This window comes from Staurois parvus, unplaced genomic scaffold, assembly GCF_062004578.1.
Source record: "Staurois parvus isolate SC_StPar_1 unplaced genomic scaffold, SC_StPar_1.0 ptg001506l, whole genome shotgun sequence".
Taxonomy (NCBI): domain Eukaryota; kingdom Metazoa; phylum Chordata; class Amphibia; order Anura; family Ranidae; genus Staurois; species Staurois parvus.
Window position 1 is genome coordinate 854,761 of NW_028319302.1, and position 21,917 is coordinate 876,677.

At 42.8% G+C, this 21,917-nt stretch overlaps 1 protein-coding gene across 1 annotated transcript in view; it reads right to left on the bottom strand.

The window, feature by feature from the left end:
• LOC149435473 (beta-1,3-galactosyltransferase 2-like) overlaps window positions 1–12,103 on the bottom strand; it is a 48,997-nt gene extending 36,894 nt beyond the window's left edge. The window contains exon 1 of the mRNA XM_089662628.1: window positions 11,946–12,103. The gene's annotated coding sequence lies outside the window, so the exon portion shown is untranslated. The remainder of the gene's footprint in view (window positions 1–11,945) is intronic.
• Between the last annotated feature and the right edge of the window lie 9,814 nt (window positions 12,104–21,917).

Below are 21,917 nucleotides of genomic sequence, written 5' to 3' on the forward strand. Positions count from 1 at the left end.
TAGTTTTTATTAAGTTTTAATAGGCATTTCCACCATTTGCTTACTTCCACAAATTTTGCAACCAATTTTGAATCTAAAGAGTTAATAAACAAGTTAATAACAAATGTATTTTTCCATGTAAAAATAACAAAACACAAAATATAAAATTTCCAGAAATGGTAAAAAAAGAAGGAAAGAAGACGACAAGGGAATAAATAAAAACGAAAAAAGTGTTTTGGTTGGAGTTCAGAATTTTATGCCGACAAAACAGGGTTGTAGCTAAAAATATGTAGGAAGCTGGAGCATGAAAAACTCTTAGTCATGTGAAAGTGCTGGCTTATCTTGACAGTAGACAGCGCCACCCACTCCGTTAAACAAAAACTCAAACTATCAATGTCCAGGATGTTTTTTTTCCCTATGAGCATCAACCTGATAAAAGTCTTAGCACAAACGTTGTAGGTTATTTTTTGTTGCTTTTTTTTCTTAAATGGAATATAGAAACCAGCTTATACAGTATTTGAACACAATAACAAAAAAGGACTATATTGCAGCTTACCAGCCCTGTGGTGTCTGCAGTCATTTTATTTTTTTTTCTTGTTTTTTTGTAATTGTGTTTTGTGATACAACAAAGTTATTAAAGCAGTATTAAACCACAAAGCAAACCTGTATTATATTGTAGCTTATCAATTCTTAGATATGATGGCTGTATTAGTTTCCTGTTTTTAGGCTTTTCTTTCTTCTATTATCTGGTGAACCAGCCAGCAAGCCTGCTGTTTTGTCAAAAGCACAGCTTTTTTTTTTTTTTTTTTAGCTCTCCAGCAGAATGTATCAGTTTACATGGATGAGATAAAACACTTAACACTGGCAGAGGTGATTAAAATGAACAGCTTTCACTTATTCATGCAAAAACCTTTATCCCAAAAGGAAAAAAAAACTGCTGTAACTGATTATAAAGTGTGAGCTGGTGTTTGGCTCCAATGTGAGTTAGAGGACCTTAGATTGTGCGCACCTTGAGGGATAGATAATGATGTGAATGTACAATATATATGTAAAGCGCTGCGTAAAGTGACGGCACTATATTATATAATAAATAAATAAATAAAATGTGTTAGTGGTTTTAAATTTGCAAATACTTTAAACACTAACCCCCCCCCCCCACACACACACACACACCTTCCCCCCAAATGACAATCCTGCTGTCTGCTGTGCCTCCTATACTCAGTCCTCCAGGGTTGAGTCTCCCTAACACTGAAGGAGTATTAATGGCCAGATCACCAAGTGAAAACATAATTGGCACATAATTGTGAAGTGGAAGGAAAATGATAAATGGTTTTTAAAATTGTTTACAAATAAATATCTGAAAAGTGTGGCATGCATTTGTATTCAGTCCCCTTTACTCTAATACCCCTAACAAAAATCTAGCTGAACCAATTGCCTTCAAAAGTCACCTAATTAGTAAATGGAGTTCCCCTGTTTGTAATTTAATCTCAGTATAAATACAGCTGTTATGTGAAGCCCTCAGAGGTTTGTTAGAGAACATTAGTGAAGAAACTGCCTCATGAAGGCCAAGAAACATGCCAGACAGGTCAGGGATAAAGTTGTGGGGAAGTTTAAAGCAGGGTTAATTTATAAAAAAAAATCCCAAGCTTTGAGCATCTCACGGAGCACTGTTCAATCCATCATCTGAAAATGGAAAGCATATGGCACTGCATGAGCATAAGTATGGCATGGTAACTGCAAACCTACCAAGACATGGTCATCCACCTAAACTAACAGGTCGGGCAAGGAGAGCATTCATCAGACAAGCAGCCAAGAGGCTCATGGTAACTCTGGAGTTTCTGCAGAGATCCACAGCTCAGGTGGGAGAATCTGTCCACAGGACAACTGTTAGTCGTGCACTCCACAAATCTGGCCTTTATGGAAAAGTGGAAAGAAAGCAATTGTTGACAAAAAGCCATAAAAAGTCCTGTTTGCAGCTTGTGAGAAGCAATGTGGGGGACACAGCAAACATGGAAGAAGGTGCTCTGGTCAGATGAGACCACAATTTAACTATTTGGCCTAAAAGCAAAACGTGTGGTGGAAACAGAACACTGCACATCACCCTGAACACACCATCCTCAACGTGAAACATGGTGGTGGCAGCATCATGTTGTGGGGATGCGTTTCTTCAGCAGAGACAAGGAAGCTGGTCAGAGTTGATGGGAAGATGGATGGAGCCAAATACAGGGCAATCTTAGAAGAAAACCTGTGAAAACTCTGCCCCCAATTACATCACCAATCTTGTCTCCAAATATCACCCAAACCATCCTCTCCTCCCATGACCTCCTGCTCTTTAGCTCCCTTGTCTCCTCCTTCCATGCTTGTCTCCAGGACTTCTCCAGAGCCTCCCACATTCTCTAGATCTCTCTACCCCAATCTGTCTGACTACTGCCTACTCTGCTCACTTTTAGGCGATCTCTGAAAACCTATTTCTTCAGGGAAGCCTATCCTGCCTTCAGCTAATAGACAAATCTTCTGTTTCTTCCATCAGTTCGTTCCCCACAGTTATTTCCTTTTGTACTAGCTCCTCCCTCTTAGATTGTAAGCTCCAAGGATCAGGCCCTCCTATCCCTCTTGTATTGAACTGTATTGTTGCTGTATTGTCTCCCGTTATATTGTAAAGCGCTGAGCAAACTGTTGGCGCTATATAAATGCTGTATAATAATAATAATAATAATAAAAGACTTGAGACCGGGGCGGAGGGTCACCTTTCAGCAGGACAACGACCCGAAACATCCAGCCAGAGCTACAATGGAATGGTTTTGATCAAAGCATATTCATGTGTTAGAATGGCCCAGTCAAAGTTCAGACCTAAATCCAATGGAGAATCTGTGGTAAGACAGTGGCTGTTCACAGATGCTCTCCATCCAATCTGACAGAGCTTGAGCTATTCTGCAAAGAAGAATGGGCAGAAATGTCCCTCTCTAGATATGCAAAGCTGGTAGAGACATCCCCAAAAAGACTTGCAGCTGGAATTGCAGAGAAAGGGGGACCTAAAGTATTGATTCCAGGGGCTGAATACAAATGCCGCCACACTTTTCATATATATTTGTAAAATAATTTGAAAACTATTTATTATTTTCCTTCCACTTCACAATTATGTGCCATTTTGTGTTGGTCTATCACATAAAATCCCAATAAAATAAATTTACGTTTTTGGTTGTAACAGGACAAAATGTGGAAAATGTCAAGGGGGAGGAATACTTTTGCAAGGTGCTGTAGTGGTGTCATTGTCCATTTCCTTCTCTCTTTTATAAATTGTATTTATTGTGATGACCACCTGTCCTAATTATGAGAAGCGATCTCTATACTTAATTAAACTATCTTTACAGCACTTCCTATTTGTTTTATTTTGCCTACATACTGAATCAGATTGCCTCCCTCTCTTCCCATCCCCACAGCACAGAGGTGGGGTGATATCCAAAAAACAAAGAAACATACAAATGAAAGCTGATTTCAATTTTGCATGCAAAGCTCTGATGGGAAAAAATTGGTGGAGTAGCTAGTAGGCTCACCAAACCAACTTTTGAGGATAGTGTATTACTTACAATATTTCCTAATGGCAATAAAAGACAAAATGTTAGATAACATAACAAATGTAACAAATATGATATAAAGATCTCAAGCTCTGTAAGGGACACTCTGATTCTTCGTTTCAGGGGTGAAGCACTGAGCAAAAAATGAAAGCGACTAAAGGGTAAGCAAAGCACACTGGCAGTGTAGAATTTTTTATAAAATATATTTTTTCTTTTTTTTTCTTATCTTTATAGTTTTTATCTGGATGACATTAATAAATATTACCCTCATTATATCTTGTGTAACTCCAGTCTTCTCCTGTCTATTAGTCTATGTGTTAATAGCTCCCTAAAAAATAAATTTCTGTCTTCCTCTCGTTCCCCCTTTTTTTTGTTTATCTATTAGAGTTGTATAGTAGACACTTGTTGTATGGATCTACATGATGCAGATTAATATCATATCGTCCTATATAATAGTTATGTCTAGATTGGATGCTATCAACAATGAAAGTGTCAGCAATTTTTTCTCCAATGCGCATATCAACATGGTGTATCAATATTGAAACAGGAAGGATATGTGAACATTATACACTTTATATATTATATTATTTGTTTTGTTCTTGTCATTTGTAAATCTTTAATAAAATATAGTTGAAAAGGGAAAAAAAATAAAATTGTTAAATACAGTAATGTATTGTATATATTATAAACTATATAATATTATAATATATTGTAATCGTATTGTAAAATGTATATATGTGGCTTGACCCTGCAGGCAGCCCTTTGACGTTTATGGGGATGCAGTGGACACAGCTGCTCATCCTAAATTGACAGTCATGCAGCCAAGCTGCCCCGAATGCACACTGCATTCAGGGTTGCTCACCCACACACATGCCAGTTTGGGATGAGTGGCTTTGCCCATGCAGCCATTGAATCCCCATAGGCTTGAATGGACTGCCTGCATGCAGCACCTGGTGGCTCAAGCCAAAAATAAACATACAGCCTATGGGTCTCAGCGCCCATGTGAAAGAGCCCATACCTGCACATCTGGACCAAAATCTATAGGTGGTAGAAGTTGTTTTTTTATATATTTGCACATACAGGTGGTTATGAGTCCTTGGTATTCCTGCCATGTACCAAACTGTGGAGCCCAAGATGATGAGGGTGGCCTCTTCCGTAATTATTGTCCAAGCACCCCTGGTAGTGGAGACAGGGACTGCAGAAGGGTGCAGGTGCCAAGAAGATGGAGCAGTGAACTTGAGCTTGGGAACACAGGAATTCTCCTGGTGATAGCATGGAGTCTGGTCACAAACTATGTTTGGCAGCAGCCAGACAGATAGGTGCAGCATCACAATCATGTTCATGGTCAGGAACAGGTAGAAGTTGGTACCATGCTGGTGGTGAGGTACCAAGTCATGAGGCAGAAACAAGACAGGGGTCAGTAACAAAATAAGCAATGCTCTGGGACTAGAGAATCTGCTGTCACCCTACAGCACACCAGCGGCTATTTTCTAGTGCTATTGCTGGTGTGAATAGACCCTAACAGAGACTATAAGAGATACAAATTTGACTGGCGTTCCAGCCCTCCTCTACTCTTCCAAAGAAAATCTTTGTCTAGCCCTCCTCTACTCTTCCAAAGAAAATCTTTGTCTAGCCCTCCTCTACTCTTCCAAAGAAAATCTTTGTCTAGCCCTCCTCTACTCTTCCAAAGAAAATCTTTGTCTAGCCCTCCTCTACTCTTCCAAAGAAAATCTTTATCTAGCCCTCCTCTACTCATCCAAAGAAAATCTTTGTCTAGCCCTCCTCTACTCCTCCAAAGAAAATCTTTGTCTAGCCCTCCTCTATTCCTCCAAAGAAAATCTTTGTCTAGCCCTCCTCTACTCCTCCAAAGAAAATCTTTGTCTAGCCCTCCTCTACTCTTCCAAAGAAAATCTTTGTCTAGCCCTCCTCTACTCTTCCAAAGAAAATCTTTGTCTAGCCCTCCTCTATTCCTCCAAAGAAAATCTTTGTCTAGCCTTCTTCTACTACTCCAAAGAAAATCTTTGTCTAGCCCTCTACTCTTCCAATGAAAATCTTTGTCTAGCCCTCCTCTACTCCTCCAAAGAAAATCTTTGTCTAGCCCTCCTCTACTCTTCCAAAGAAAATCTTTGTCTAGCCTTCTTCTACTCCTCCAAAGAAAATCTTTGTCTAGCCCTCCTCTACTCCTCCAAAGAAAATCTTTGTCTAGCCCTCCTCTACTCTTCCAAAGAAAATCTTTGTCTAGCCTTCTTCTACTCCTCCAAAGAAAATCTTTGTCTAGCCCTCCTCTACTCCTCCAAAGAAAATCTTTGTCTAGCCCTCCTCTACTCTTCCATAGAAAATATTTGTCTGTGTAACTGTTGGAGATTTCCCCTCACTTCCTGCCTGGCAAACATTGTCAGTAGGACAGGAAGTGAGGACAATCTCTCTAACGGCATCCCAGATAGCAGTAAAAGCCTGAAAGGCTTCCAACCATTCCCCACTCTAAGCAAAACTAAAAAAGGTTTAGACCAAGCATACACTATAAAGATATTATTTAACCATGTGTCAACCACCCACAGTACTTTTAATGAGGGAGGACGGCACATTCAGACTGGATCACGTACATGTATGTGATCCAGCCTGCACAAGTTTAGGAGCGGGCAGCGCATCTGTGACCGGACACAGCAGATTGTGACTCTTGGTACCAGGCTGCTTTGAGCAGCTCAGGGATCATGTAATCACTATGTGATCTCATGATCAAAAATGTCAACAAAGCTGGTATGAATTAATCTCACTCATAACAGCCCTGCTTCCTTTACCAGTGAGCTGTGATTGGCCCACAGCTATCACATTGTACCTGGGACAATCACAGCACACTGTACCATGAAATTAGCTGTAGCCAATCACAGATCACTAGTAATCACAGTTGTTATGAATGAAACTCATTGACAGCTCAAATCATTGCTGTTACAATGATCACCATTGTACTAGGGCAGTGGTTCTCAACCTTCCTAATGCCGCGACCCTTTAATACAGTTCCTCATGTTGTGGTGACCCCCAACCATAAAATTATTTTCGTTGCTACTTCATAACTGTAATTTTGCAGTGGGAGGACTAGTGCCACATCATTGGTGTCAGTGGAAGGAGTAGTGCCACATCACTGATGTCAGTGGGATGAATAGTGCCCCATTGTTGGTATCAGTGGGAGGAATAGTGCCCCATTGTTGGTATCAGTGGGGAGGAATAGTGCCCCATTGTTGGTATCAGTGGGAGGAATAGTGCCCCATCATTGGTGTCTGTGGGAGGAATAGTGTCCCATCTTTGGTGTCTGTGGGGAGGAATAGTGCCCTATCATTGGTGTCAGTGGGAGGAATAGTGTCCCATCATTGGTGTCAGTGGGAGGAATAGTGCCTCATCATTGGTGTCAGTGGGAGGAATAGTGCCACATCACTGGTGTCAGTGGGAGGAATAGTGCCCCTTCATTGGTATCAGTGGGAGGAATAGTGCCCCATCACTGGTGTCAGTGGGAGGAATAGTGCCCCATCATTGTTGTCAGTGGGAGGAATAGTGCCCCGTCATTGGTGTCAGTGTGGGAGGAATAGTGCCCCATCATTGGTGTCAGTGGGAGGAATAGTGTCCCATCGTTGATTTAAGTGGGAGGAATAGTGCCCCATCATTGGTGTCAGTGTGGGAGGAATAGTTCCCCATCATAGATGTCAATGTGTGTGTGTGTGTGGGAGCAATAGTGCCCCATCATTGGTGTCAGTGGGGAGGAATAGTGCCACATCACTGATGTCAGTGGGAGGAATAGTGCCCCACCATTGGTGTCAGTGGGAGGAATAGTGCCCCATCATTGGTATCAGTGGGGAGGAATAGTGCCACATCACTGATGTCAGTGGGAGGGATAGTGCCCCACCATTGGTGTCAGTGGGAGGAATAGTGCCCCATCATTGGTGTCAGTGGGAGGAGTAGTGCCACATCATTGGTGTCAGTGGGGAGGAATAGTGTCCCAGCATTGGTGTCAGTGGGAGGAATAGTGTCCCATCATTGGTGTCAGTGGGAGGAATAGTGTCCCATCATTGGTGTCAGTGGGGGGAATAGTGCCCCATCTTTGGTATCAGTGGGAGGAATAGTGCCCCATCATTGGTATCAGTGGGAGGAATAGTGCCCCATCATTGGTGTCAGTGTGGTGGAAGGGGGAATAGTGCCCCATCGTTGGTTTCAGTGGGAGGAATAGTGCCCCATCATTGGTGTCAGTGTGGGAGGAATAGTGTCCCATCATTGGTGTCAGTTGGAGGAATAGTGCCCCTTCATTGGTATCAGTGGGAGGAATAGTGCCCCATCATTGGTATCAGTGGGAGGAATAGTGCCCCATCATTGATGTCAGTGTGGTGGAGGGGGGAATAGTGCCCCATCATTGGGGTCAGGGGGAGGAATAGTGCCCCATCGTTGGTGTCAGTGGGGGGAGAAATAGTGCCCCATCATTGGTGTCAGTGGGGGGAGGAATAGTGCCCCATCGTTGGTGTCAGTGGGAGAAGGAATAATGCCCCATCGTTGGTGTCAGTGGGGGGAGGAATAGTGCCCCATCGTTGGTGTCAGTGGGGGGAGGAATAGTGCCCCATCGTTGGTGTCAGTGGGGGGAGGAATAGTGCCCCATCGTTGGTGTCAGTGGGGGGAGGAATAGTGCCCCATCGTTGGTGTCAGTGGGGGGAGGAATAGTGCCCCATCGTTGGTGTCAGTGGGGGGAGGAATAGTGCCCCATCGTCGGTGTCAGTGGGGGGAGGAATAGTGCCTCATCGTTGGTGTCAGTGGGGGGAGGAATAGTGCCTCATCATTGGTGTCAGTGGGGGGAGAAATAGTGCCCCATCATTGGTATTAGTGACACAAATGATGGGGCACTATTCCTCCCACTGACACCAATGATACTTACCTTGCTGACCCCTGCTCCAGCCTGGGCTCGCTCTCTCCCTCTCCCATCTACAGCCAGCATACCTGGCTGCAGCAGCAAAATTTGCACTTACCTGTCAGCTGTCTTCCTTCTCTGGCTGCTTTCCTCTTCACTCGCTCCGGCAGCTCCCTTGCTCGATCTGGTTTGATCTACGCGTGCTGCCGCTCGGCTCCTCCTCTCCAAGCTCCACCTCCTCGCCGGTGATTGGCCGCCTGTGTGCCTCTCCTGAGCTACAGTTCCGGTGGCCAATCAGCGGCGAGGAGGCGGAGCTGTTGAGTGATCCCGGAGGTGTGGCCAGGTGACAGGGGCAGCATGTCATCCCGCCCACACATCGCCTGAGACTGATAGAGGAGCGGTGTCTCGGTTCCTAAGACCATCGGAAATATGTGTTTTCCGATGGTCTTAGGCGACCCCTGTGAAATGGTCGTTCGACCCCCAAAGGGGTCACGACCCCCAGGTTGAGAACCGCTGTACTAGGGTAACACTGAACTACTCTGATAACAGTATGTAAAAACAATAGAAAAAGGTTTTAAAAAAAGTTTAAAAACTATTTTAAAAATTGAACATAAAATTCTGTAACTTTTATTTTTCTTTTAACATACTGTCACCAGTCCCTGGTCTCTGATCACTGCCACACCAGTCATATAATGATGCTGCACTGTGCTGGTGACAGTATGAAAAAAAAACACATTTTATTTATTTTCATCATTTTCCAAAAAATTGTGACAAAAAATTACAACTTCAAAAAACTCGCCATGCTTCTTACTAAATACCTCAGACTGTCTACTTTACAAAAAGGGGTCATTGGGGGGCATTTGTACTGTTATGACATTTTAAGGACCTCAAGAAATGAGATCGGCTACACTGTTCAACAGGTAAAAAGTTTTGGGCATAAAATTAGCTAATCTTACATAATTTTGGGGTGCTGAAAACGAAAATGACCCTAAAAAATGTTGATTGGCTCTAGTTTCCATGATATATTCACCCATCTAATGACGTAAGCCATTCAAAATTATGATGCAACTTCAGCTGCATATTGCGCAATTGATACTGGTGACCAATAGAAAATTGCATGTATACTGAGATGATGCAATATTAGCCTTTAATTGCATCACTTCACTGCATAAAAGCTGCAGTATCTGTAGCTGATTGTAGTTCGACAGCGTCTTTACATTTCGTTTTATGCTTATATAGGCTACTCAGTAATGCCTCGAACTTGTGTGAATAAAGCAGATAATTTCTGCTATATCTGCGGTGAAATAACTTTTATCTCACAAAAAAGGAGGATAACAGGAATGATTAAGAAAGCCTACAACTTGTATTTTGGCTGCAAGATAGGAGACCAGGACTAGAGCTGGGCACCACATATATGCTGCAATTCTTGTGGGACGGCACTGGAGCAATGGTTGAATGGAAAAAAGGCATCTATGCCTTTCGCTGTGCCAATGATTTGGAGAGAGCCAACAGATCATGTTAGTAATTGTTACTTTTGTATGGTGCCTCCAATTGTAAAAGGGCTAAATAAAAAGAAAAAGTTATCTGTGCACTATCCAAATATTCCATCGGAAATACGTCCAGTTCCTCATGGAGAGGGGCTACCAATTCCTAAAGCACCAGAATCCTTCGTGGTTGAGTCAAGTGAGGAAGAACCTGAAGCGTGTAGTCACGTGCAGTTGTAAGAGATAGCCCTTTCCTCGAATACAAGAGAAAAGCCAAGAGAAGCAAAACCGACACAAACTGGAGACAAAACTAGTGAGAATACTAAGTATTAAAATGATTCAACTTAGCTTATGGCTATAATTTTTCTTGGTAATCCTATGCAATATATTATGACATTTAGGCTTTGTTATGTAGTCAATATCACTTGCTTTATATTTGTGGAAAGACATCTATCTATATAATTATTGTGCATTATGTAGTCATTACGCCTATAGTAGAAAACTTTCCGTTTACAGAAAAACTAGAGCCAATTGACAAATTTCATTGTTATATTTGAACTCAGAATGTGAAATTCATTAAGAAATGGATCCTTTTGTTTCCAAAACTGGCAAAAAAAAAAAATTTGTTGAACAGTGCTATCAGTACATCAGAACTGATCAGTTTTCAGATTTATACACCCTATTTTTTTTAGAAGCTGTAGCTTTCCCGGGAAACCAATCAATATACACTTACCAAAGACATGTAGCAGAATACATTGTGGCCTAAATTTATGAAGAAACTTGACTTTTTTACTTTTTTTATTGGATATATTTTATAACAAAAAGTAGGATATATTGAAGGGTTTTTTTTCAAAATTGTTTTGCATTTTTTTATTTATATAATAAAAAATGTAAAACCCAGTGGTGATCAAATAACACCAACAGAAAGCTCTATTTATGTGAAAGAAAAAAAGATATAAATTTCATTTGCGTACACCACGCTACACGCAGTGTTGCATGACCACGCTATTGCCAGTTAAAGTAGCGAAAAATGGCCTGGTCATGAAGGGGGTAAAACCTTCTGGAGCTTAAGTGGTTAACCTCCCCGGCGGTATGATTATTTCAGATTTTTGGTGCTGAAAGCGGTACCATTATTTTGCATGGAAATATGTAGTTTTTTATTGTAGGCTGTAATTTTTAGGAATAACTCACTGAAATCTGTCCGAACAAGAGTCTATTAAACATCCCGGGTAGGATAAAATTTAAAACACGAAATCATAAATTATAATTTAATAAATAATCATAAAAAATAATAATATAATAATAAAATACATTTAATTCAATAATATAATCAAACCGAAAACACTGAAATTTGAAATATAGCGCCAAGTTCGCACATCGCTGAGCAAAGTCGCAAAATCGTTTTCAGTGTCTGATGAGGAATTTCCCCACGAATCATTATCACTCAATTCTGCAAGTGGTTCTGATTTACTATCGCTGTTCTCTAGCTGATCTAAACCCGCTTTTGACCTAAAGGGACACTTTTTGGACGCCATGGACTTTTCTCAGTTTGCAGGCAGAAAGAACAGACAAAATGCAGGCAGGGCACAGGACAAAGCACTAGGGACAAAATGTATGCGAAATGGGTTGAAACAGCAATGTTTTACTATGAAAAATGTGTTTTGAAAAAAATGAAATTTTTTTTAATTTCCAAATTTCCCGCCGGCGGCGGCGCCCGTACGTCCCGACGTCACAGGGACCGGAACACAGAAGCCGGATGCCGGCATCGGCCGGAGGAGATGGCCGGGGACGCTGCAGGGGACACATCGCGGGAGCGAAGGACAAGGTAAGCTCTGCAGGGACTCCCTATGCAGCGCCGCATGGTAAGCCCGAGTGTAGCTCATGGTTACCGCTTTTGGCACTGACATTTTACCCCGAGCTACACTCGGGAATACCGCTAAGGAGGTTAAAGTGATCAGGTCATTGTAGCATACAAAGAGCATTTAGTAGATTTGTTAAGACCAGAAGCAATTCTAAGTCACTCACCGCACTGTAAAATCCAGTTTTACTTTCTCTTCACCGGAGCAGAAGTTCCATCAGTATTTAAGGCTTCCTGCCCGCATTCTCCTGATGTTCCTGGAACGGCATGATATCATGACCTGTTTTAGTCCTTGGTGTGCCCTGCTAATGTAAGGAGTAGCAGACGGTCCTTTGTACCAGCTGCGGACCGAGCAGGGGAGGGGAGCTGGGTGGATTTAGGAAATAACAAGCTCAGCGCTTCCTCTCAATATATTTGTATTGTTTTCTCTCTCTGATAAATGAGGGATCATGGAGCAAGGACAATAAAAAGAAGAATCCGAAAGGCTTATTGGCTGCTGTTAGCGGTGCAGGCGAAGGGATGTTCTCCTTAATCCGACCCAAAATTCCACGCTAATTCTCAACAAACTCCCAAATAAAAGAAAGCTTCATTTGCAATAATTTAGCCAATTTTTATGTGCCTAGCAGGCAATGTTAGGGCACGAAGCGGATAATTGTTGCCCCTCCCACAACTGCCACTTTTAATTATCATACGATTAGAGTTAAGTCCTTTAGGTAAACTATTATGAATAAAGATACATATTTGTATCAGCTTTCTACTTCTTTTATTGTTTTATCTTTCAGGTCATGACCTATCTTCCCGTGCTGGTGAGGTGAAGTTCTAGAAGCAGCTGTTACGGGGAGGATTTCTCCAGAAGCTTCTGTTGCTGAGCAGAACTGATGGGCAGCTATCAAAAGAGATTGGAAGCTGACATTTGGAGGGAAAAGTCAACAGCCAATAGGATTGCTGGCTTAACTTTATATACACTCACCGGACAGTTTATTAGGTACATCTGTTCAATTGCTTGGTAACACAAATTGCTAATCAGCCAATCACATGGCAGCAACTCAATGCATTTAGGCATCTAGACGTGGTGAAGACAACTTGCTGAAGTTCAAACCCAGCATCAGAATGGGGAAGAAAGTAAATTTAAGTGACTTTGAATGTGGCATGGTCATTGGTGCCAGACGGGCTGGTCTGAGTATTTACAAAACTGGGATTTTTACATGCAACCATCTCTAGGGTTTACAGAGAGTGGTCCAAGAAAAAGAAAATATCCAGTGAGCGGCAGTTGTGTGGATGAAAATGCCTTGTTGATGTCAGAGAATGGGCAGACTGGTTGCTGTGACATTCAGATGGTAGGGTCAGAATTTGGTGTAAACAGCATGAAAGCATAGATCCATCCTGCCTTGTATTGATGGTTCAGGCTGTTGGTGGTGGTGGAATGGTGTGGGAGATATTTTCTTGGCACTTGCAAGGTGTACCTAATAAAGTGATCAGTGAGTGTTGTTTCCTCATCTGGGTCCTGTTGGCAGTTTGGATTTTCAATCAAGCATCATCTCTTCTTCCTGGGAAAGGGGGGAGGGGGGGTGTCACCAACTGCTGTAGTTAGACGGTATTTCTGTTGGTAATCTGGTGGAATGATACCGATGAGTGGTGCTCCAGTCCTAAAGATGGAGCAAGTGATTTTGGCTTCGATAATGTCTAGCTGTGGTTCATTGGCTAAATGGCTAGCATTTCCACCTAGGAGCACTAAGGTCATTGGTTCAAATCCCAACCATGGCACTACTTGCAAGGAGTTTGCATGTTCTCCCTGTGCCTGTGTGGGTTTTCTCCCACACTCTAAAGACATGATGGTAGAATAATTGATTCCTGTCTAAATTGACCCTAGTATGTGTACTGTATGTATGAATGTGAGTTAGGGACCTTAGATTGTAAGCTCCTTGAGGGTAAGGACTGATGTGAATGTACAATGTATATACAGTGTAAAGTGCTGTGTATCATAATGGAGCTACATAAACACTTGTAATAAAGAAATAATTGGTCTGTCTCAGGTTATAATAAAGAATTAAATTGATTTTGTCTGTTTTACTCCTCAATAAAGGGCCACACTTTGGTTTCCTGCTGTTTTATTTGTTTATCAGTTTGTTATTGTTTTGGTTTCTGGTATCCAGGGGTGGACTGACCATTTGAAAACTCGGGAACTGCCCAAGGGCCCGGGGTCAGTAGGGGGCCCCATGAGATGCATATATACTATAGGTAGTTATTAAGAGGTTGTTAATTAAGTTATCGTGTCACCCAATGTTTGGTTTCCATTCAGTAGCCAAAAAAGGCATTCAAAAAAAGGGGGTTTGTGAAAAGAGATTCACAGAAAAGCGGCTACATTATGAACAGACCGTGACACTCAGAAAATTTTCCAAAAATTATGCTTTATTACACAGATATAAATATGACATATGGGCATTCGCCCTGGTTTACCATCACCTCAGTATGAGACAATAACACACAGACCTAAAACCATATAAAATGACATCAAGACCGGTCTAAATGTATGTGCAACAGAAAAAGTGACTGCAAGAGTCTAATATCTCTGTAGTACAAACACATAGGTAAACACTTCCCAAAAGAGGTGTATCCAAAAATTATACCATAGGTATACCATAATATTGAATAATGAATTTACACCAATATCATAATGGTGAATCCCGAACAGGGAATCCAAAAATTATACTATGGATATACATATATCACATGTATGAAATGCATTAAGCACAATAAGCGTGAAGAGGGGAACAGTAAGCCTCAGGCCTGTTTGGAAAAAGACATAAATGTCAAATATATGATGCAATACATTCCTGTGCCGGCACACATGGTTGGGGCCCGTTCATCTGTAATGTGAACAGCTGTGTCATAAAGCTCTTGAATGGAAATAAGCCCCATTTATTCCCAGGATGGGAGAAAAGGTGCAGATTGCAGCACTCTGCTTGAAATGGTGTCTTCACCACTGTATGTGGACTACACACCACCCTTTGTAGGAAAAGCAAGACATATCCCAAGGAATCTTCTGCCTGTTGAACTATATGCGGTATGTCCTGTATCCTACACAAAGCACCATAATGTCCCCATCCTGTAGTGAAACAAATAATGTGGGAAGTCACTGACAGAGCTTGCACTCAATAAGATATGTAGGTCATATTGATCACAGAGGACCGTATATCTAATGTCCTGTAACAATCCACTCACCACCTGTGCGTATATCCATAGTATAGTTTTTGGATTCCCTGTTCGGGATTCACCATTATGGAATTGGTGTAAATTCATTATTTAATATTATGGTATACCTATGGTATAATTTTTGGATACACCTCTTTTGGGAAGTGTTTACCTATGTGTTTGTACTACAGAGATATTAGACTCTTGCAGTCACTTTCTCTGTTGCACATACATTTAGACCGGTCTTGATGTCATTTTATATGGTTTTAGGTCTGTGTGTTATTGTCTCATACTGAGGTGATGGTAAACCAGGGCGAATGCCCATATGTCATATTTATATCTGTGTAATAAAGCATAATTTTTGGAAAATTTTCTGAGTGTCACGGTCTGTTCATAATGTAGCCGCTTTTCTGTGAATCTCTTTTCACAAACCCCCTTTTTTTGAAGGCCCCATGAGATGCCCCTGGTACCTTTTTCATAGGATTTTTTGAGTTTGGGCAAGGACACAGGGGCCCCATGATCCCCTGTTGCCCGGGGGCCCCATGAGTTGTCAGTCCGCCCCTGCTGGTATCAGTGGTTGTTTATGTGGTTGCACAATCCCTTGAGCATCAATGGCATCTAGAGCTGCTCGTTATCACGTTATGGAAAAAAGTGAAGGATATTGCCATTAGGGTTGCATATGTACGTTGCCGTTCCAGGCAGATATTACCCTTTTGCAGATAATTATTTTTGTCAGGAAAATATGTAAAAATGTATGCGAATATTTCTTTTCTTTTATCCAGGCAGCAGTGGCTCTGTTAGCTCCCTATCACTTTTTCTCTCCTAAGGTCTCATGCACACAAGATGTTCAGCCATCTTTCCTAGACGCCTTTCCTCCTGATGGCAGCAAAAACGCTTGATGCGTATAAATGCATGTAACCTGCTTAGACCTGTTCCGGCACGTTAAGCACTTGGACGTTAATTAATTTCATTTATTCTGGCCATTGAAATGAATGAACGCTGAAGTACTAAATGCACTGCACATTTAGATGTGTTTGCACATGTTTAGGCACAGCAAACATTTTTTTGTCAAAACACTGTTGCTCTTGGATGCATTGGCAGTGGGTTTTGTTCTGCCTCTAAACTCCTCTAAATGCCTATGTGTGCATGGACACATAGGCTAACATGCAGGGGCATTTAGTGGCAAAAAAAACCCATCAGGCGCCCTTTAACAGCAGCATTAAAAACAGCCAGTGTGCATGAGGCCTAAAAATAGAATTCCCGGTCATTCCTAACTTTGCTCCCACCCTCCTTCTAAATCCTCTTCTAACTACCCTGTGAAAGGAAGATGCTTACTTACCTATTCTTGGGGTGCTCCGGTCCATCCAATTGTGTGATCTCCCCAGTGGCTGGCTTCAGTGGAGGGGAGAGATCGCCATTGGTGTGCACTTTAGAGAAGATATTCTAGAGATTAATTGCCTGGAAGCAGTAGTTACATAGTTAGTCTGGCTGAAAAAAGACAAAAGTCCATCCAGTTAAACCATTAAAAAAAAAAGTTATAACCCTACACCCACAGTTGATCCAGAGGAAGGCAAAAAAACCCAGCAAAGCATGATCCAATTTGCTCCTACTGGGAAGAAAATTCCTTCCTGATCCCCCGAGAGGCAATCGGATATTCCCTGGGTTAACTTTACCTATAAATGTTACATTCAGTTATATTCTGTGTATCCAAGAAACAATCCAGGACTTTTTTAAATCAATCCACTGAGTTGGCCAGAACCAACTCTTGAGGGAGTCTATTCCACATATTCACAGCTCTTACTGTGAAGAAACCTTTCCGTGTTTGGAGATTTAAATTTCTTTTCCTCCAGACGTAATGAGTGCCCCCTTGTCCTCTGTGATGAGCTCAGGGTGAATAGCTCTACACCGAGTTCACTATATGAACCATTGATGTATTTATACATGGAGATCATATCCCCCCTTATGTATTATACATGGAGATCACATCCCCCCTTATGTATTATACATGGAGATCACATCCCCCTAATGTATTATACATGGAGATCACATCCCCCCCTTATGTATTATACATGGTGATCACATCCCCCCTTATGTATTATACATGGAGATCATATCCCCCTTATGTATTATACATGGAGATCATATCCCCCCTTATGTATTATACATGGAGATCATATCCCCCCTTATGTATTATACATGGAGATCATATCCCCCCTTATGTATTATACATGGAGATCATATCCCCCTTATGTATTATACATGGTGATCATATCCCCCCTTATGTATTATACATGGAGATCATATCCCCCCTTATGTATTATACATGGTGATCATATCCCCCCTTATGTATTATACATGGTGATCATATCCCCCCTTATGTATTATACATGGAGATCATATCCCCCCTTATGTATTATACATGGTGATCATATCCCCCCTTATGTATTATACATGGTGATCATATCCCCCCTTATGTATTATACATGGAGATCATATCCCCCCTTATGTATTATACATGGTGATCATATCCCCCCTTATGTATTATACATGGTGATCATATCCCCCTTATGTATTATACATGGAGATCATATCCCCCCTTATGTATTATACATGGAGATCATATCCCCCCTTATGTATTATACATGGTGATCATATCCCCCCTTATGTATTATACATGGAGATCATATCCCCCCTTATGTATTATACATGGTGATCATATCCCCCCTTATGTATTATACATGGTGATCATATCCCCCCTTATGTATTATGCATGGAGATCATATCCCCCCTTATGTATTATACATGGAGATCATATCCCCCCTTATGTATTATACATGGAGATCATATCCCCCTTATGTATTATACATGGAGATCATATCCCCCTTATGTATTATACATGGAGATCACATCCCCCCTTATGTATTATACATGGAGATCACATCACCCCTTATGTATTATACATGGAGATCATATCCCCCTTATGTATTATACATGGAGATCATATCCCCCCTTATTATACATGGAGATCATATCCCCCCTTATGTATTGTACATGGAGATCATATCCCCCTTATGTATTGTACATGGAGATCATATCCCCCTTATGTATTATACATGGAGATCATATCCCCCCTTATGTATTATACATGGAGATCATATCCCCCCTTATGTATTATACATGGAGATCATATCCCCCCTTATGTATTATACATTTTTCAGACAGCATTCATCACACCATAAGGAGGTTTATTGCCTGTTTTGACCCCCTAAATGGTAAACTACCTTGCTGCAACCCAGGGGCGGACTGACAACTCATGGGGCCCCTGTGTCCTTGCCCAAACTCAAAAAAGCCTATGAAAAAGGTACCAGGGGCATCTCATGGGGCCCCCTACTGACCCCGGGCCCTCAGGCAGTGCCCGAGTTTCCAAATGGTCAGTCCGCCCCTGTTGCAACCATGTGCATTGTGGGTGGTTGTGGGCAGGGGCAGACTGACAACTCATGGGGCCACCCGGACATATCAATGTATACCCCATGCGAGGGTCAAGCTTACCCGCATGGGGATGCACAGGTGTTCTGTGAAACCCTGTGTAGGTTGTCACATTCATATCTATTGGGATACAGCCGCTGCTCTCAATCATGTGGGTGCAAGGCTTGAAGACAAGACAGTGTGAGTTGGAGACATAAACACACAGATGTCAGATTGGGAGCAGAAGCTGTTGAATCCCAATAGACATAAATGGGAATTCCTGCACAGGGATGCATGAAACACCTGTGCAGGTAAACACAATCCTCGCACGAAGTATGCATTGATACACCCTATGTGAACAAGGCCCATTAGTACAGCCAGTCACAGTGTAACCATAAGGCTTTGTTCACTTGGGGCATATCAATGCACACTCAGTGCGAGGGCCATGTTTACCTGCATGGGGGTGCACAGGTGTTCCATACATCCCCATGCAGGCAGTCCCATCGATGTCTTTTGGGACACAGCAATTGCACATACACAGGCGCTGCTCCCAATCTGACATCTATGCGGGTGCAAGGCCCGAATGCAGACCATGTGACCAGCCAGCTACAGTGTCCCCAATCACCATCACACTAGTCACAGTGTAGCCAGAAACAATGTTCCTGCTTACTAGCCATGCCAGTGCCACGGTCACCAGAGCCAGTGCAGCCATCAAAAGTATCTCTGATTTCTGCTACATCAGTGTAGTGCAGGGGCGGACTGACCAGTTGGAAACTCGGGCACTGCCCGAGGGCCCGGGGTCAGTAGGGGGCTCCATGAGATGCCCTTGGTACCTTTTTCATAGGCTTTTTTGAGTTTGGGCAAGGACACGGGGGCCCCATGATCCCCTATTGCCCGGGGGCCCCATGAGTTGTCAGTCCGCCCCTGGTGTAGTGCCATCAGAGTCAGCAACAGTGTTCCTGATCACCACCACACCAGTGCCCTGTTACCTCTTCCTGCTGCCTGTACTAACCCTGGCCTGTTTATTGACCACATTTCTGCCTGCTGTCTGGACCAACCCTTTGCCTGTTTATTGACCATGTCTTTGCCTGCCGCCTAGACCAACCCATCTGCATGTCTTGCTGACACCAGTCTCAACTATTACCTGCAGAAAACTGCACTACTAGAACCACAAGAACTCTCTTGTTCACCCTTTGTTCAGCCTCCTGTACTTCCTGGCCAGTGAACATGGCATTCCTGGAGGCAGCCACATACCAGCAGGCTAGGCTTGTTTGTCTTACAGGAATGGGGATTGCTATAGGTGATACTACACTAAGCTACAGTGGATATAAAAAGTCTACACCCCCTGTTAAAATTATCAGGTTTCTGTGATGTAAAAAATGAGACAAAGATAAATAATTTCAGAACTTTTTCCTTTTATGTGACCTATAAACTGTACAGCTCAACTGAAAAAACAAATTTAAATTTTTTAAGAGGCGGAAGTAAACATAAAAAAACTAAAATAATGTGGTTGCATTAGTATGCACACCCTCTTAAAACTGGGGATGTAGCTGTGTTCAGAATTAGGCAATCACATTCAAAATCATGTTAGATAGGAGTCAGTACACACCTGCCATCATTTAAAGTGCCTCTGATTAACCCCAAATAAAGTTCAGCAGTTTTAGTCGGTCTTTCCTGACATTTTCATAGTTGCATCCTACAGCAAAAGCCGTGGTCCTCAAAGAGCTTCCAAAGCATCAGAGGGATCTCATTGTTCAAAGGTATCAGTCAGGAGAAGGTACAATAGAAATTCCAAGGCATTAGATATACCATGGAACACAGTGAAGACAGTCATCATCAAGTGGAGAAAATATGGCACAACAGTAACATTACCAAGAACTGGACGTCCCTCCAAAATGTTTGAAAAGACGAGAAGAAAACTGGTCTGGGAGGCTGCCTAGAGGCCTACAGCAACATTAAAGGGGCTTCAGCAATATCTGGCTGTGTGGTACATGTGATAACAATCTCCCGTATCCTCCATATGTCTGGGCTATGGGGTAGAGTGGCAAGACAGAAGCTTTTTCTTACAAAGAAAATCATCCAAGCCTGGCTAAGTTTTGCAAAAACACATCTGAAGTCTCCCAAACGCATGTGGGAAAATGTATTATGGTCTGATGAAAACAAGGTTGAACTTTTTGGCCATAATTCCAAAAGATATGTTTGGTGCAAAAACAACACTGCACATCACCAAAAGAACACCATACCCACAGTGAAGCATGGTGGTGGCAGCATCATGCTTTGGGGCTGTTTCTTCAGCTGGAACTGGGGCCCTAGTCAAGGTAGAGGGAATTATGAACAGTTCCAAATACCAGTCAATATTGGCACAAAACCTTCAGGCTTCTGCTAGAAAGCTGAACATGAAGAGGAACTTCATCTTTCAGCATGGCAACGACCCAAAGCATACATCCAAATCAACAAAGGAGTGGCTTCACCAGAAGATTTATTTATTTATCTAGTTTATATAGCGCCAAAGGGTTTGCTCAGCGCTGTACAATAGAGGGGGGGACAATACATGAAACAGTACAGTAACATCAAACAGCACACGAGGGGTAAGAGGGCCCTACTCTTTCGAGCTTACAATCTAGGAGGGAGTGGGTAGTGGTACAGGAGGAAATGGCTGTGGGGGATGGAGTGGTAGGAGGAGGGAAGGGCAGCGGCTGTTAGGTGAGGGTGGGGTAGGCTTCCCTGAAGAGGTGGGTTTTCAGGGAGCGCCTGAAGGTGAGGAGGGAAGGTGACAGTCTGGTGGATTGGGGTAGTGAGTTCCAGAGGATGGGGGAGGACCTGGAGAAGTCTTGCAGTCGTGCGTGGGAGGAGGAGACCAGGGAGCAAGATAGAAGGAGGTCCTGTGAAGAGCGAAGGGTACGGGTAGGGTGGTACCTGGGAATCAGGTCGGTGAGGTAGTTAGGGGCAGTGTTGTGAATGGCCTTATAGGTCAGGGTGAGCAATTTGAATTTAATGCGTTGGGCAATGGGGAGCCAGTGGAGGGAGAGGCAGAGGGGGGTGGCAGAGGTGGAGCGGCTGGTGAGGTGGATGAGTCTGGCAGCTGAGTTCAGGATGGTCTGAAGCGGGGAGAGTTTGCACTGGGGTAGGCCGGTGAGGAGGGAGTTGCAGTAGTCAAGGCGTGAGATAATCAGGGAGTGTACAAGTAGTTTAGTGGTGTCTGGGGTAAGGAAGGAGCGTATCTTGGCGATGTTCCGGAGGTGGAGCCTGCATGTGTTTGTGAGAGATTTGATATGAGGTTGAAAGGAAAGGTTTGAGTCCAGAATGACGCCAAGGACCTTGGCTTGCTGGGCGGGATTGATGGTGGTGGTGTTGGTAGTGATGGAAAGGATGGGGGGGGGGGGCGCGGGCTGGGGGGAAGACGAGAAGCTCGGTTTTGGAGAGGTTGAGCTTCAGGAAATGGAGCGACATCCAGTCAGAGATGTCGTTTAGGAGGTGAGTGA